Below are 13,045 nucleotides of genomic sequence, written 5' to 3'. Positions count from 1 at the left end.
TATTTGGTGTGGCCCCGGTTGAGGGCGATGCAGTGTTTTTCTCTGCTGCCCCTGGGTGTTTACCGTCTGCTGGCTCCCTCCTCTGTCTTGCTGCAGTGTTTGCACGGCCCCAGAAACATTTTTATCGGCCAGTGCGGCCCAGGGACGCCAAAAGGTTGGACACCCCTGTTTTAGAGGTAGATGGTTAATAGTGCATATACAGTATACTGCTGGGAGGGGAGAGGACAGAGGGCATTTACAGTAAAAGGGATAAAGCATCAGGGTGTATACATCAAATGTTGAGGGGGGTGGGGAGTGTTGGAAGGTGCATTCATTCTTGGTTGGGGGCTTTAGCTTTGAAGCAAGGATACCCGATCAGTAGCAGTGGTAGCCATGTTTTACATATATTTATTTTGGGTAATTTCTCTGTCTCTAGTACGTTTACAATCTAAGTTTCTGTACCCGGGGCAATGGATACTTTAAATCACAGTTCTTCAACCGCCGGTCCGCGGACCGGTGCCGGTCCGCAAACAAAATCTTGCCGGTCCGCGAAGGATTCGGTCCCTGCCGTAACGAAAGGCCGGCGTCAGCTGACTTGCAACTTCCTGTTGCAGTCGCTGTGCCGGGATTCCTGCCTTCCACCGCGTTTGCCTAATGCCTTGTCTCCGCACCTCCAGACCAGCAGCGGCAGCTCTGTATGCTTTTAACTTCAGCACAGAGCTGCCCCTAATCAATAGTTTAGCACGGTTTCATAAGACAGCCTCGGGGCCTTTGCTAGGCCGGCCCACATCGCATCATCGAAGCGGGCCGGCTATCAAAGACCCCGAGGCTGCCTCATGAAACCGCGCTAAACTATTGATTAGGAGCAGCTCTGTGCCGAAGTTAGAAGTACACAGAGCTGCCGCTGTTGGTCTGGACTCTTGGGCCGCTGAAGGAGGGCAAAGAGCAGCTGTCCTGGAGGTTTCCCTTCCTCTCGCCTTTGCAGGTCCCTTTTTTCCACCTTTTTTTTTTTCCCTTCAAACGGCAACGGGCCCCAGCATCGACATCAATCAAGTAAGTTCCACTGTTCCTTGCAAGCGGTTCTGTTCAGCCAAAGCTTCCCTTCTGACATGAGCCACCCTCAGGGGAAAGAAAGTGACCCACAAAGGTGAGGGGAAGGGGGCAGATGATGGAAGTTGGGGGGGAGAGAGAGAGAAGGGGCAGATGATGGAATGGAAGAGATGAGAGAGAGAGAAGGGGACAGATGATGGAAGTGAGAAGAAGGGAGAGAGAGCATAAGGCAGATGGATGTCAGTTGAAATGCTGAATGGAAGTGGGGAAAGAACACATACTGGATGGAAGGAGGAGATAAATAAAGGGGGAAGAAAATAGTAAGATAATGGAGGGGTGAGAGAAAGGGGTGACAAGCTGTGGATAGACTCAGTGAAAAGAGGGAAACGGGACTAAATAGTAAGAAAGAATTTAATTTAGATGGAGGCAGAAAATAGAGAAGGAAGACCAGAGAAGAAAAGGGAAGAGAAAGCAGAGAATGATATCAGATCTGAGTGGAGGAAATGAGAAGAGAGATATGCTAAAAACCACAGGGGGGAGGGAAGGATAGAGATGCCAGACCATGAGGGGAACAGAAGGAAGATGATAGATGCCAGACCAAATGGGGGGGGGGGGGGCAGGAGGAGAGATGGCAGGGAAAGACAGACAGTGAATGGAAGGGGCAGATGCTGGACTGAAGAGACAGAGAAGGTTATCATGCTGCTGTACCGGGCCATGGTACGCCCTCACCTGGAGTACTGCGTCCAGCACTGGTCACCATACATGAAGAAGGACACGGTACTACTCAAAAGGGTCCAGAGAAGAGCGACTAAAATGGTTAAGGGGCTGGAGGAGTTGCCGAACAGCGAAAGATTAGAGAAACTGGGCCTCTTCTTCCTTGAGCAGAGGAGATTGAGAGGAGACATGATAGAAACATTCAAAGTACTGAAGGGAATAGACTTAGTAGCTAAGGACAGGTTGTTCACCCTCTGCAAGGCAGGGAGAACGAGAGGGCACTCTCTAAAGTTGAAAGGGGATAGATTCCGTACAAACGTAAGGAAGTTCTGTGGTAGAAAGCTGGAACGCTCTTCCAGAGGCTGTTATAGGGGAAAACACCCTCCAAGGATTCAAGACAAAGTTAGACAAGTTCCTGCTGAACAAGAACGTGCGCTAGTAGGGCTAGTCTCCGTTAGGGTGCTGGTCTTAGACCAGAGGGCTGCCACGTGAGCGGACTGCTGGTCATGATGGACCTCTGGTCTGACCCAGCAGTGGCAATTCTTATGTTCTTAGGGCAGACACTGGCTGGAAGAGAGTGAAAAGGCAATGAAAGCAGAAACCAGAGACGACAAAAGGTAGAAAAAAATAATTTTATTTCTATCTTGTGATTCAAATATATCAGATTTGAAATATGTATCTTGCTAGACATAATTGGGGAGTGCAAAGCCCATGCAGTGCTTCTTTAGCTTCCAGCTGGCTTAGGGCTCTCTCTGACCAGGGGGCAGTTGCCCTAGTTCCACTCCCCTAACACCATTCCTGTCATGTGTGACTGTGGTATTCTGTTACTTGATATTTGTGTAGCATTCTGTAATAATTTGGCTTATTCAGTTTTCTTGATAGTAGAGGGGATATATGTGAAGGGGAGGGGAGACGGGGGTTTTGTTGATCTTTGCCCTGTATTATTTGTATTTATAAAATGACAATTGTATAGAATATTGTTTCTTTTTATACTTTAATAAAATATGTTCAATATAAAATTATAACTATTTGAGGCTTGTGCGGATGGGATCAGATGGTTTGTGGGACCGAACTCGCGGGGACGGGGCGGCGATGGTTTTTAAAAAAAAATTTCAGTCTTAGTAGTTTGCCGGTCCACAAAATAATTATTTTATTTCCGCCGGTCCATAGGTGTAAAAAGGTTGAAGAACACTGCTTTAAATGACTTGCATAGGATTACAAGGAGAAGCAGTGAGAAACAGAGTTGCCCACTTCACTAACCATTAGGCTATGTCTGCCCAATCTGGGAGATTTAGCATAGATGCCCTTCCTACACAAAATTATAAATTAGCTTGTTTTCATGGATTTAGCCTGTTCCTAACTGCAGGGAACATATTTCAAGGGCTAAATATACTATAAGGTGCAACTAAGTTACAATGGGCTAACATGAATTAAGGCATGCTACTTACCACATGTTCCATTTTTATACAATGGGACTTAGCTGGTAATAATAAGCATTAACAAAGTTAGTATGCATTAATGGAATAGTGAACTTTAACAAATCTAGCACTTTCACATTCTGCCCATGCCAATAATGCACGAGACCAGTGTTCTGTTACCACAAAGGCATTTTGGGGTGTGGTTGGGGATTGAGTAAATGGTGCTTAAGGTTAGGCAGTGGGAAGCTCCATGCTAAACTAGTATTCTGAAAAGGTTGCTAGTTTTAGTGTGGATCTGGTGCCTAACTTTGGGCGTTAGACTTATGACTGCTGAAACATGGTATAATGCTGGCACCCAATTTAGGTGCAGAAATTACATTATTCTGTAACATTGCAACTAAATATTGGAACATTCCTGATCCACCCATACTCCTTCCATGACTATGCTTTCTTTGCAGGTGTGCAAGAAAGAAGTTAGGCACTCAGTTTACATAATACAGGCATAAGTTAGCTACTTGCAACTGCTAATTAGTGACAGTATTTGGTAAGGTCAATTATTGGTACTTCTCTCCAATTAAATGCCAATGTAGCATCAAATAACTATTTATGTTATGTGTATAACTGGGTATGTAATTGGGCACCCAACTTTAGGGACCATTTATAAAATTTGGGAGTCATGCAAATTTTGGTTCATGGTGACCCCAGCATATTAACTGCAGAGTACGCCACAACCTTTCTCTTCCCTATTCTTCACCCAGTAAGACCTCCTTACCAAAAAACTCCATTAATGTGCCACTTACTGAACATTAATGGAGCTTGTACTGCAAATGAGGTTAACATGACCTTGCATTAGCTGTTACAATGGTAAAAGCCACATGTTAAACACAGTTTAGAAAATGGACTCCTGTGGACAGATTTTCATATATCTACCCATGTGTGTGCTCTTATATCTTCTATCAAATCCATCCCAATCTAGCTGTAGCTCTCTGATATAAAAATAGTTGCATTATAATGACTATTTCCATTATTTTTCAATTTGTCTAGAGGCAATATAGCATTATCTCTACCTATCCACCTATCTAGCCAAGTCTCCTCTGTACATGTGCAGTTTATATTAACCCACATACACAAAGTCACATAGACTCTAGCGCGTCTTCTTGTACAGTACTTAGATCTGGACAGTACTGTAATAGCTCGCTTTTTTCCTACCTCCCTCCCTCCCCCCCCCTCCCGCCAAGGGCGAGGGCGGGGACAGGGGCGGGGCATCTGGACAGTAACAGGCATCTCGCTTTTCTCTCCGCCCCAAAAGGCGGGAGCGGGGCTGACACTGGCTCTGTCTTCTTCTGCGCTGGTTTGGCTCACGCGCTGCATAAGCTATAAGAGAGCTTGTCACTGGAAGCGGTGAAGGCAGCAGTTTCCCTTTTCCCGTCGTGGTGGTCGAGGGATACTTCTGGTCGTTTCAAGCGTCTCGAGACGACAAGGGAGTGGGAGTGCGGCAGTTTTGTTTGTTTTTTTAAATTATTATTTATTTTGAGAGGGGGGCCCGGATTGGAGTGTGGGGGACAGCGTCACCCGGCAGGGAGCGGAAGGAGAAGCTTGAGAGAGAGATAAAAGAGTGCACGCTGCTGGATTGAGGTGAGGAGAAGGGCGCTCGGTCGTCTTCCTTTCGTCCTTCTGTTTAGCGGGGATGGCTGTCTAGCTCTTGGTGGGTGGGGAGGTAGAGTTCTCCTTCTGCCCTTCCGCCTCCCCTGTCGCGCGGCTCTGGCGGTTGCTGCCTTGGGTTTCGCGGACCGTGTCTGTGCGCGTGCCCCCCCCCGTCCGCCCCGTCCTTCGTGGAGGCGCACGCGACGAGGTGTAGCGGGCGCCCTTCCTAGTCTCTCGGCTAGGCTGCTGGCGGCGAACAATTGGAGGAAGGGGGAGCGATAGCGGGATTTGACGGGAGTGAAGTGGAGGGCTGTCGCCGGCAAAACCGGGCCCCGTTAGTTGTTCGTACCTGAAGGGGCAGAGGGGCGCGTGGTTCCTCCTGGGCTCCGTGTACCGGTGTCCTTGGGGAGCGGCTGAAGAGAGGGTAGAGTCGGTTTAGAGGCCTCCAGGGTCTCCTGAAACTGACTATTTTTTTTTTTTCTTTTAGGGCCTGATTTACTAGCTACTTTACGTATCAATGCTGTGAGGGATGGGGGGGGGGGGATAAGTTACGCTGCGAACTTACTTTATTTTGTAACTAATACTTATTTTCTGTTAAGCAAATCTAACACGGTATAGTATTTAGGAGCGTGAGAAATGCCCATGTATGCTAAATAAAAAAAATTTACTGACTGAAATATTAGCAGTGGATGGTGAAGGATGTCTCTTCTATTTTCGTAGGGCAGAAGCGCCGCGTTACTCATTTACAAAATGTTTCTTCTAGCGACTCGGGAACAGAAACGTGCTTAAAATATTTTTTTTTAAATCGAGAAGCCGGACTTTCATGGTTTTATGTGAATTGAAGTCCCGTGGTAGTGTATTTTCTTATATGTTGCTTGCAACCTCGAAAGCTATAGAAACAGTGTACAGTCGGGTTCCATAGGTGTGTTTCTGTAGGTTCAGAATTTAAGCTTGCACATGAGGTAATGGGGAGGGTTAAGTGTCTTGTCCAAGATCACAAGAAGCTACAGTGGGATTTCAACCGTTTTTCTCATGGTTTAGCTATTTATAACTGTTGTGGGCATGTTTCTCATTTGTAGGTGCAGTGAGGGAAAATTCATGGAGTGGCTTTTAAAATTGTGATTACTTAAATTGATTTTGCTTCACAGTATTAAACACTGTTTAGAATTATAAATGCAAGAGACTGTCTTGTCAAACCTGGTTAGAGAATGCTTATTACTCTCTGGTGTTCCTAAATGGATGTGTGTGGGGGTTTTCCTGTATAGAAGGAGAGAGAAAGGTCCATCAAGCCCAGGCTCCCTGTGTGGGACAACTGCTAATCCAGAACACAAGTACCTGGTAGGATGCCATGGGGATATACAGTACACTTATCTAGCAAAACTGCCTATCCTTTTCTGTACATATGCAGTTAATCATTGTGGCTTCTTGTGACTTTGGGCAAGTCACTTAACCCTCCATTGCCCTAGGTAAAAAAATAACTTAGTTTGAGCGTACTAGGGACAAAGAGAGTACCTGTGTGCAATATATAAATCATTTGTATTCTACCACAGAAAAGTAGTATATCAAAGGAAAAGAAGTGTGCGGAGAATTCACATGCCCGTGCAGATTTATAAACACTTTCTCCATTGACTTTGTGTAAAACGTCTTTAAACATATCTGTACTAATTGCCTTGATCACATCCCGGCAACAGCTTCCACAAGTCAAATTTCTGTTGAGTGAAAATGTTTGCTAATTATTGGTTACATGGTGTCTGCTCTTATCTGCTCTTTTTCCCCAAAAAATAAGACTGTCTTATTTTAATTTGGGGCCTAAAAAAATGCCCTAGGTCTTATTTTGGGGTAGGTCTTTTTTTTTCATGTACAATGATCATTTTCCTCTTCCTCTCCTTCACACCTATTCTTCCTCTTTCCTTTCTCTCCCCCACATGTGCAGCATCTTTCCTCCCCTCACCCATCCCCTTGTGCCTTCCCTCTGCAGCATCTTTCTATCCCTCCTCTCATCCCTCATGCCCAGCTTCTATCCCTCCCGTCTGTGCAGCTGCAGCAGAACCCTTGAGCAGGCCCCTGCCACCAAGCAGCTGAACCCCCGCTGACCATCTCATCCTCCTATATGAATCCCACTGATTGTGAGACCTACATACCTCCCTCCACAGAGCAGTGTCGGCAGCACTGCAAATAGGCTGCTTCGTGGCCTTCTCCTGCCGGGGCAGTGATGTGGCAGAGGGAATGCCCCTGTGGGAGAAAGCCGCAAAGCATCTTGTTTAGAGTGCTGCTGATGCTGCTCTTTGGAGAGAGGTAGTAGGTCTTGCGGTTGGCGGGGCTCGGATGGGAGGGAGAGATGGAAAGATAGGAGAGTCAGTGGGGGTTCAGTGGAGGGGGTGGGGGAAGTGCTGCTGCTGGTGAATCCAGGGATTTTTGGGGTAAGACTTGTATTAAGATCTGCCCTGAAATCATGCTAGGGCTTATTTTCAGGGTAAGTCTTATTTTGGGGGAAACACGGTAGTAGGCTTTTAAAGAGAGGCAGAGCCCCTTCAAAAAAACAAAACAACCCCTCAAAAACAAACAAAAAAATCAACTTGGTTATGTCTACTACATGCATGACTTTAGAGATTTCTGTCCATTTCTTTAAGCTGGAGTCCTAAACTTGTTTAGTCTTTTTTTTTCTAGGGCTATGGATTAATTGAGTTAACTGATACAATTAACAGGTTAATTTTTAATCATGATTTGTCTGGCATAACTGAGGTAGCTGTGTCTTGCTTTCACTTATTTTGGTGGCCCTTCTCTGTACCTTTCTAAGCTAGAATTACATACAGTACAGCACTCAAGTGAGGCTCTAATATAGATACTAAAAACATAATTCCTCTACTAAATAATGCTTTTATTTTTTTTAATGACTGCACACAATTGAAGATTCCAACCTATTCACTGTAACTGCAAGATTTTTATCCTGAGTGGTAACTCATAATGGGGAACCCAGAATTGTATATCTGTGGTTGTTGGCTTCCCTTTGTTTATCACGTTGAAATTATCAAAGGTCACCTGCTGTTAGAGCCCAGTTTCCAGGGTCTTCTCCAGTTCCACAATGAGGCTGATGCAGAAAACTACACCTGACTTCTGCTGTGAGCTCAACCATATCATGCAAAAAGAAGGCAAGCCTGTAGGGCATATGTGTGCACAGTTTGAGTACTAAGTACAGCTGCTTATGCAGGTCTGAAGAAAATGAAAGTTGCCAGCCCACAGCTGTGGCTACTGTTTGACACAAATAATCACAGTTCTACACAATTTTTGCAAAGTGTATGTTTGTATTTTATTATAATTTCATTCAATTTTCTATATGGTTCTCCCAAGGGAGCTCAGAATGGTTTAAATGAATATATTCAGGTACTTGAGCATTTTTTTCCGTCGGTTCTTTCTTAAGAAATGTTCCCATATCGATGTCACATTCTCTTTTCTAGTGATAAATTACAAAAAAAGTGATTTAATTGCAGGTAAACAACAAATTTTCCTTGATTTACTTATGAAACAAGATATCCACAAAAATGTATATTCTAACTGAGGAATAAATTGGGACACCCCCACATATCCTCCCACTTAAAGTGGGTGAAATCACACACAGGTGTATCATATCAGGTGCACATGATCATTGTTCCCTAGCAACAGCAGCAGATGAATCCAGAGACCAATGGGATAGCACACATCTACCAGCAGGCGGAGATAGAGAAACTGATTAACAGGTGGTCCCATTGGCTGGCACTCCTCCTGTATCTCCAGTATTCTCTATCTCCCAGCAGGAAATGGTCGCTATTCAACTAGCTCCTGAATTCTGGCTGTGGCTGGAACTTTATTTTTTCTTGTTGAGGTTTCTCTTCAGTGAGACTGCCATTTTGTTTCTCCTGTTGAGGTTTCTCTTCAGTGAGACTGCCATTTTGTTTTTCCTGTTGAGGTTTCTCTTCAGTGAGATAGGGGTGTCCGGTTGAACGGTGCCGGCTTTAGGGGTTACACCTGGGCCCCCCAGGTCCCTGCCTCACCCTCCCTCCATTGCTAGAGGGTCTGACTGGGTCTCAATTTTATTCTTCTTTCCCTTCTCTGTAAAAAAAAAAAAAAAAATAAGACCACAGTTGCTACATTCATGCATGTTACTGCTGCTCAACCAGCTTTAACTGGCTTCAACCGGCCCTAACAACAAGCTTGTGAGTATGTCTCTGTTTAATGTTGGTTGAATTTCAGGTTCTGTTTGGGAGTCTTAGTAATGTGGGTTCGGTCAACGTATATTTAAGGAATGGATATTTTATTGAGGCTAAGTTTTATGACTAGAAATCCGTGGAGGGAGCCGGGACTTCCCGCCCTTTGCATGCACGTGCTTGGTTTCCTTGTTGGTTACAGCGCGGCAGTAGCGGTGCGATTTCATGCTCGCACTTGTTCTCATTGTTGGGTTTCAGTGTAGCAGTAGTAGTGCTGTTTATTCTGAGGCTCTTTCATCGGTGTTTGTCACGGCCATGTGCAGCCGTCAGAGAGAAGGCTACCGAATCAGCAATGAATCGCGCACGAGGAGCCGACACCACCCGTAGCCGACTGCAGAAGGGAGCCGGCCAGAAAACTACCGCCGGAGGGAGAGAGAAGCTGGGCAGCACAAAACTCCTTGTCGGGCCGCGGGTTGGACACCCTGGAGTAGAGACAGGGAAGAGGATTGGTGTGCGGCTTGCAAAAAAAAATGTGTCCCAAGAACCAAAGTGGCTGTAGGAGTCCTGAGACTCTGACTGAAGTTTCTGAATTATTAATTGGTGAAATTGGTGAGTATTTTGGGGTATTTCATATATGTGGTCTTGAATAAACTCAGAACTTTGTATAAGGGATTGAAACCTTCATATACAGTACAAAATGGGAACAGACCAAAATAACTTGACCCATTTCTTTAAATTTATTTCTAATTTCTGCACTAGCAGCTATGACTGTTTGAATGACAATCACTCTATCCAAAAGGAAGAAGACTAAAAATTATTCCCAGAGAATAGTTCCTCATGTAGAGGGATAAAAGTTCACTGAACACAGCTGGTGAAAATGCCCAAAACCAGGTGCTCTAGAGCAGTGTTCTTCAATCACCAGTCCGTGGACTGGTGCCAGTCAGCAGAAATTTTCTGCTGGTTCACAGGGCCGGCACGTCCATCGGGCCCTAGACAGCGTTCTTCAGCCACCAGTCCATGGTGCGATCAATGCGGCGTCTTCGGGCCAGCTTCCTGAGTGCTGCAGTGCACAAAGCCATGGGAAAAGGCTTCTCCACGCAGCCTGCGCTTGAACCGGAAGCCTTCTCTCTGACATTGCAACGTCAGAGGGAAGGCTTCCAGATGAGGCGCGGGACGCATGCGAGGAGCTGCTGCCCACAGCTTTGTGCAATGCAGCACTCAGGGAGCCAGCCCGAAGATGCTGCATTGATCGCAAAGTAGACCGGCCCAAAGATAACACCAGGGGGCAGGCCAGAAGGCAAGGCACATGGAGGGAGAGACAACAACGGTAGGGGAAATGCTTTTATTTTTTTTAATTTAGTGATTGATTTGTCTGTTCAGGAAGAAATGCATTTGTTTCTTTTCCTCTGAGGTTGTACTGCTTGCAGAGCCTTGCATCTTAGGGTTTGTAAATATTAGTACTTTTAATTTTTGGTCCTGCATTTGCATGGGGTTATCTGTTTTATGGTAGGAATGAATGTTAAAAAGCATACGGTGTGCTTTGTGTATTTTAATTTTGTGGTTAAGCATTATGTGCTGTTAATACAATTATATTGTGTGTTTATATGAAAAATGAATGGAACAAATGGTGTTACAATTAGTACTATTATGGGGGTGGGGTTTGGGGCAGAGATTGAGTGGAGATGGGCATGACTTATCCAAGTGTACTTCAACTGCCAGTCCGTGGACTGGTGCCGGTGCCCAAATTATTTTATTTCCGCCAGTCCATAGGTGTCAAAAGGTTGAGGAACACTGCTCTAGAGATCCAGATCAATTGTAGATACATTTGATAACTCTTCAAAAGCATTCTAGAAATGGTCTAGTTCATCTTACCTGCATAATCCTGATACCCTGCACATAATTTATAGCATTGGTGTGGATGAAGAAGGAAAGAGAGATTTGAAGGGAGAACTGTTGGATAGAGAAAGGAAGAAATGGTGGACCTGGGGAAGAGAGGCAGGCAGGGGGAAAGATGGGATGGGGTCAGTTGGGAAGAGAAAGGGAGAGAAGTTGGATCTTGGGATGGGAAGGAGGGAGAAATGTTAGGTCTGTGGATGCAAGGCAGAGATGCAGCATCTCTCTTTTTTCCCCTCCATTTCATTGTTCAGCATCAAAGTAACATAGTAGTAACATAGTAACATAGTAGATGACGGCAGATAAAGACCCGAATGGTCCATCCAGTCTGCCCAACCTGATTCAATTTAAATTATTATTATTTTTTTTTCTTCTTAGCTATTTCTGGGCGAGAATCCAAAGCTTTACCCGGTACTGTGCTTGGGTTCCAACTGCCGAAATCTCTGTTAAGACTTACTCCAGCCCATCTACACCCTCCCAGCCATTGACGTCCTCCCCTGCCCATCCTCCTCCAAACGGCCATACACAGACCGTACAAGTCTGCCCAGTAACTGGCCTAGTTCAATCTTTAATATTATTTTCTGATTCTAAATCTTCTGTGTTCATCCCACGCTTCTTTGAACTCAGTCACAGTTTTACTCTCCACCACCTCTCTCGGGAGCGCATTCCAGGCATCCACCACCCTCTCCGTAAAGTAGAATTTCCTAACATTGCCCCTGAATCTACCACCCCTCAACCTCAAATTATGTCCTCTGGTTTTACCATTTTCCTTTCTCTGGAAAAGATTTTGTTCTACGTTAATACCCTTTAAGTATTTGAACGTCTGAATCATATCTCCCCTGTCTCTCCTTTCCTCTAGGGTATACATATTCAGGGCTTCCAGTCTCTCCTCATACGTCTTCTGGCGCAAGCCTCCTATCATTTTCGTCGCCCTCCTCTGGACCGCATCAAGTCTTCTTACGTCTTTCGCCAGATACGGTCTCCAAAACTGAACACAATACTCCAAGTGGGGCCTCACCAATGACATGTACAGGGGCATCAACACCTTCTTCCTTCTACTGACTACGCCTCTCTTTATACAGCCCAGAATCCTTCTGGCAGCAGCCACTGCCTTGTCACACTGTTTTTTCGCCTTTAGATCTTCGGACACTATCACCCCAAGGTCCCTCTCCCCGTCCGTGCATATCAGCTTCTCTCCTCCCAGCATATACGGTTCCTTCCTATTATTAATCCCCAAATGCATTACTCTGCATTTCTTTGCATTGAATTTTAGTTGCCAGGCATTAGACCATTCCTCTAACTTTTGCAGATCCTTTTTCATATTTTCCACTCCCTCTTCGGTGTCTACTCTGTTACAAATCTTGGTATCATCTGCAAAAAGGCACACTTTTCCTTCTAACCCTTCAGCAATGGGGAGGGAAGAAGAAAACAGAAAAGAGAGGGAGCAAAATGTTGGATCATGGAGATAGAGGAAGAGAGATGGACCCATGGGAGGGCAGGAGGGAAGAGAGCTGAGATAAGAAGATGCTAGTCAGGAGATGGAAAGAAAGGGACAGGGAGTTACAGCCTGACCAGTGAAGAGAGGGAGGGGGGATTCTGAAAGTGGTGAGCCATGTGGATGAGGTCAAAAGGGAAACAAGATGAGTGAGAGAGGAGTGAGTACAGTGGTAGAAATGTGGTAATGGGGAGTAGATAGAAGGAAATAGGAGGCTGGGAAAGGAGTGAGATGGGAAATGGGAGAGAAGATGGAGAATTGAGAGGTAGCTGAACATTTATAAAGAAGAAGGGTGAGAAAGAAGGCAAGATTTGAGTGGACAGAGGCAAAAAAGAGAAAGTTAAGAAGGCTGAAAGGGAAAAATCAATACATTGGAGACAGGCATAAGGAAAGAATGGAACAGTATTGAGAGGAGAAAAACTGGACAGCAAACATTGGAAAGAGAATTGGTAGAAGATCGACAAAAAGCAGAAAGAGAAACTGGGACCAAGATGATGGAAAAACAAAACATCCAGACAATAAGGTAGAAAAAATTGTTTTATTATGAATTTTTTAACTGGAATATGTTAGCTTTGGGATATATGCATCACAATTATTTTTGTATTCAGTGGCATAGTCATATACAGCTGATTTGGAAGAGGGACTGGAGCCCAAAATTAGTGGAGGGGCAC

General features: G+C 45.1%; 1 protein-coding gene across 3 annotated transcripts in view; it reads left to right on the top strand.

The window, feature by feature from the left end:
• Window positions 1–4,496: 4,496 nt before the first annotated feature.
• The window catches only part of SLC20A2 (solute carrier family 20 member 2), a 229,955-nt gene continuing 221,406 nt past the window's right edge, over window positions 4,497–13,045 (top strand). The window contains exon 1 of one of the 3 annotated variants that reach the window (XM_033915532.1): window positions 4,497–4,796. The gene's annotated coding sequence lies outside the window, so the exon portion shown is untranslated. Of the gene's footprint in view, window positions 4,797–4,845; window positions 4,867–13,045 lie in introns of those variants that run through there. The other 2 variants (XM_033915517.1, XM_033915526.1) reach the window with 2 other exon arrangements.

Source organism: Geotrypetes seraphini, chromosome 1, assembly GCF_902459505.1.
Source record: "Geotrypetes seraphini chromosome 1, aGeoSer1.1, whole genome shotgun sequence".
NCBI lineage: Eukaryota > Metazoa > Chordata > Amphibia > Gymnophiona > Dermophiidae > Geotrypetes > Geotrypetes seraphini.
Note: the sequence above shows the minus strand (reverse complement) of the source record. Positions and strands in the feature narration are given on the sequence as shown.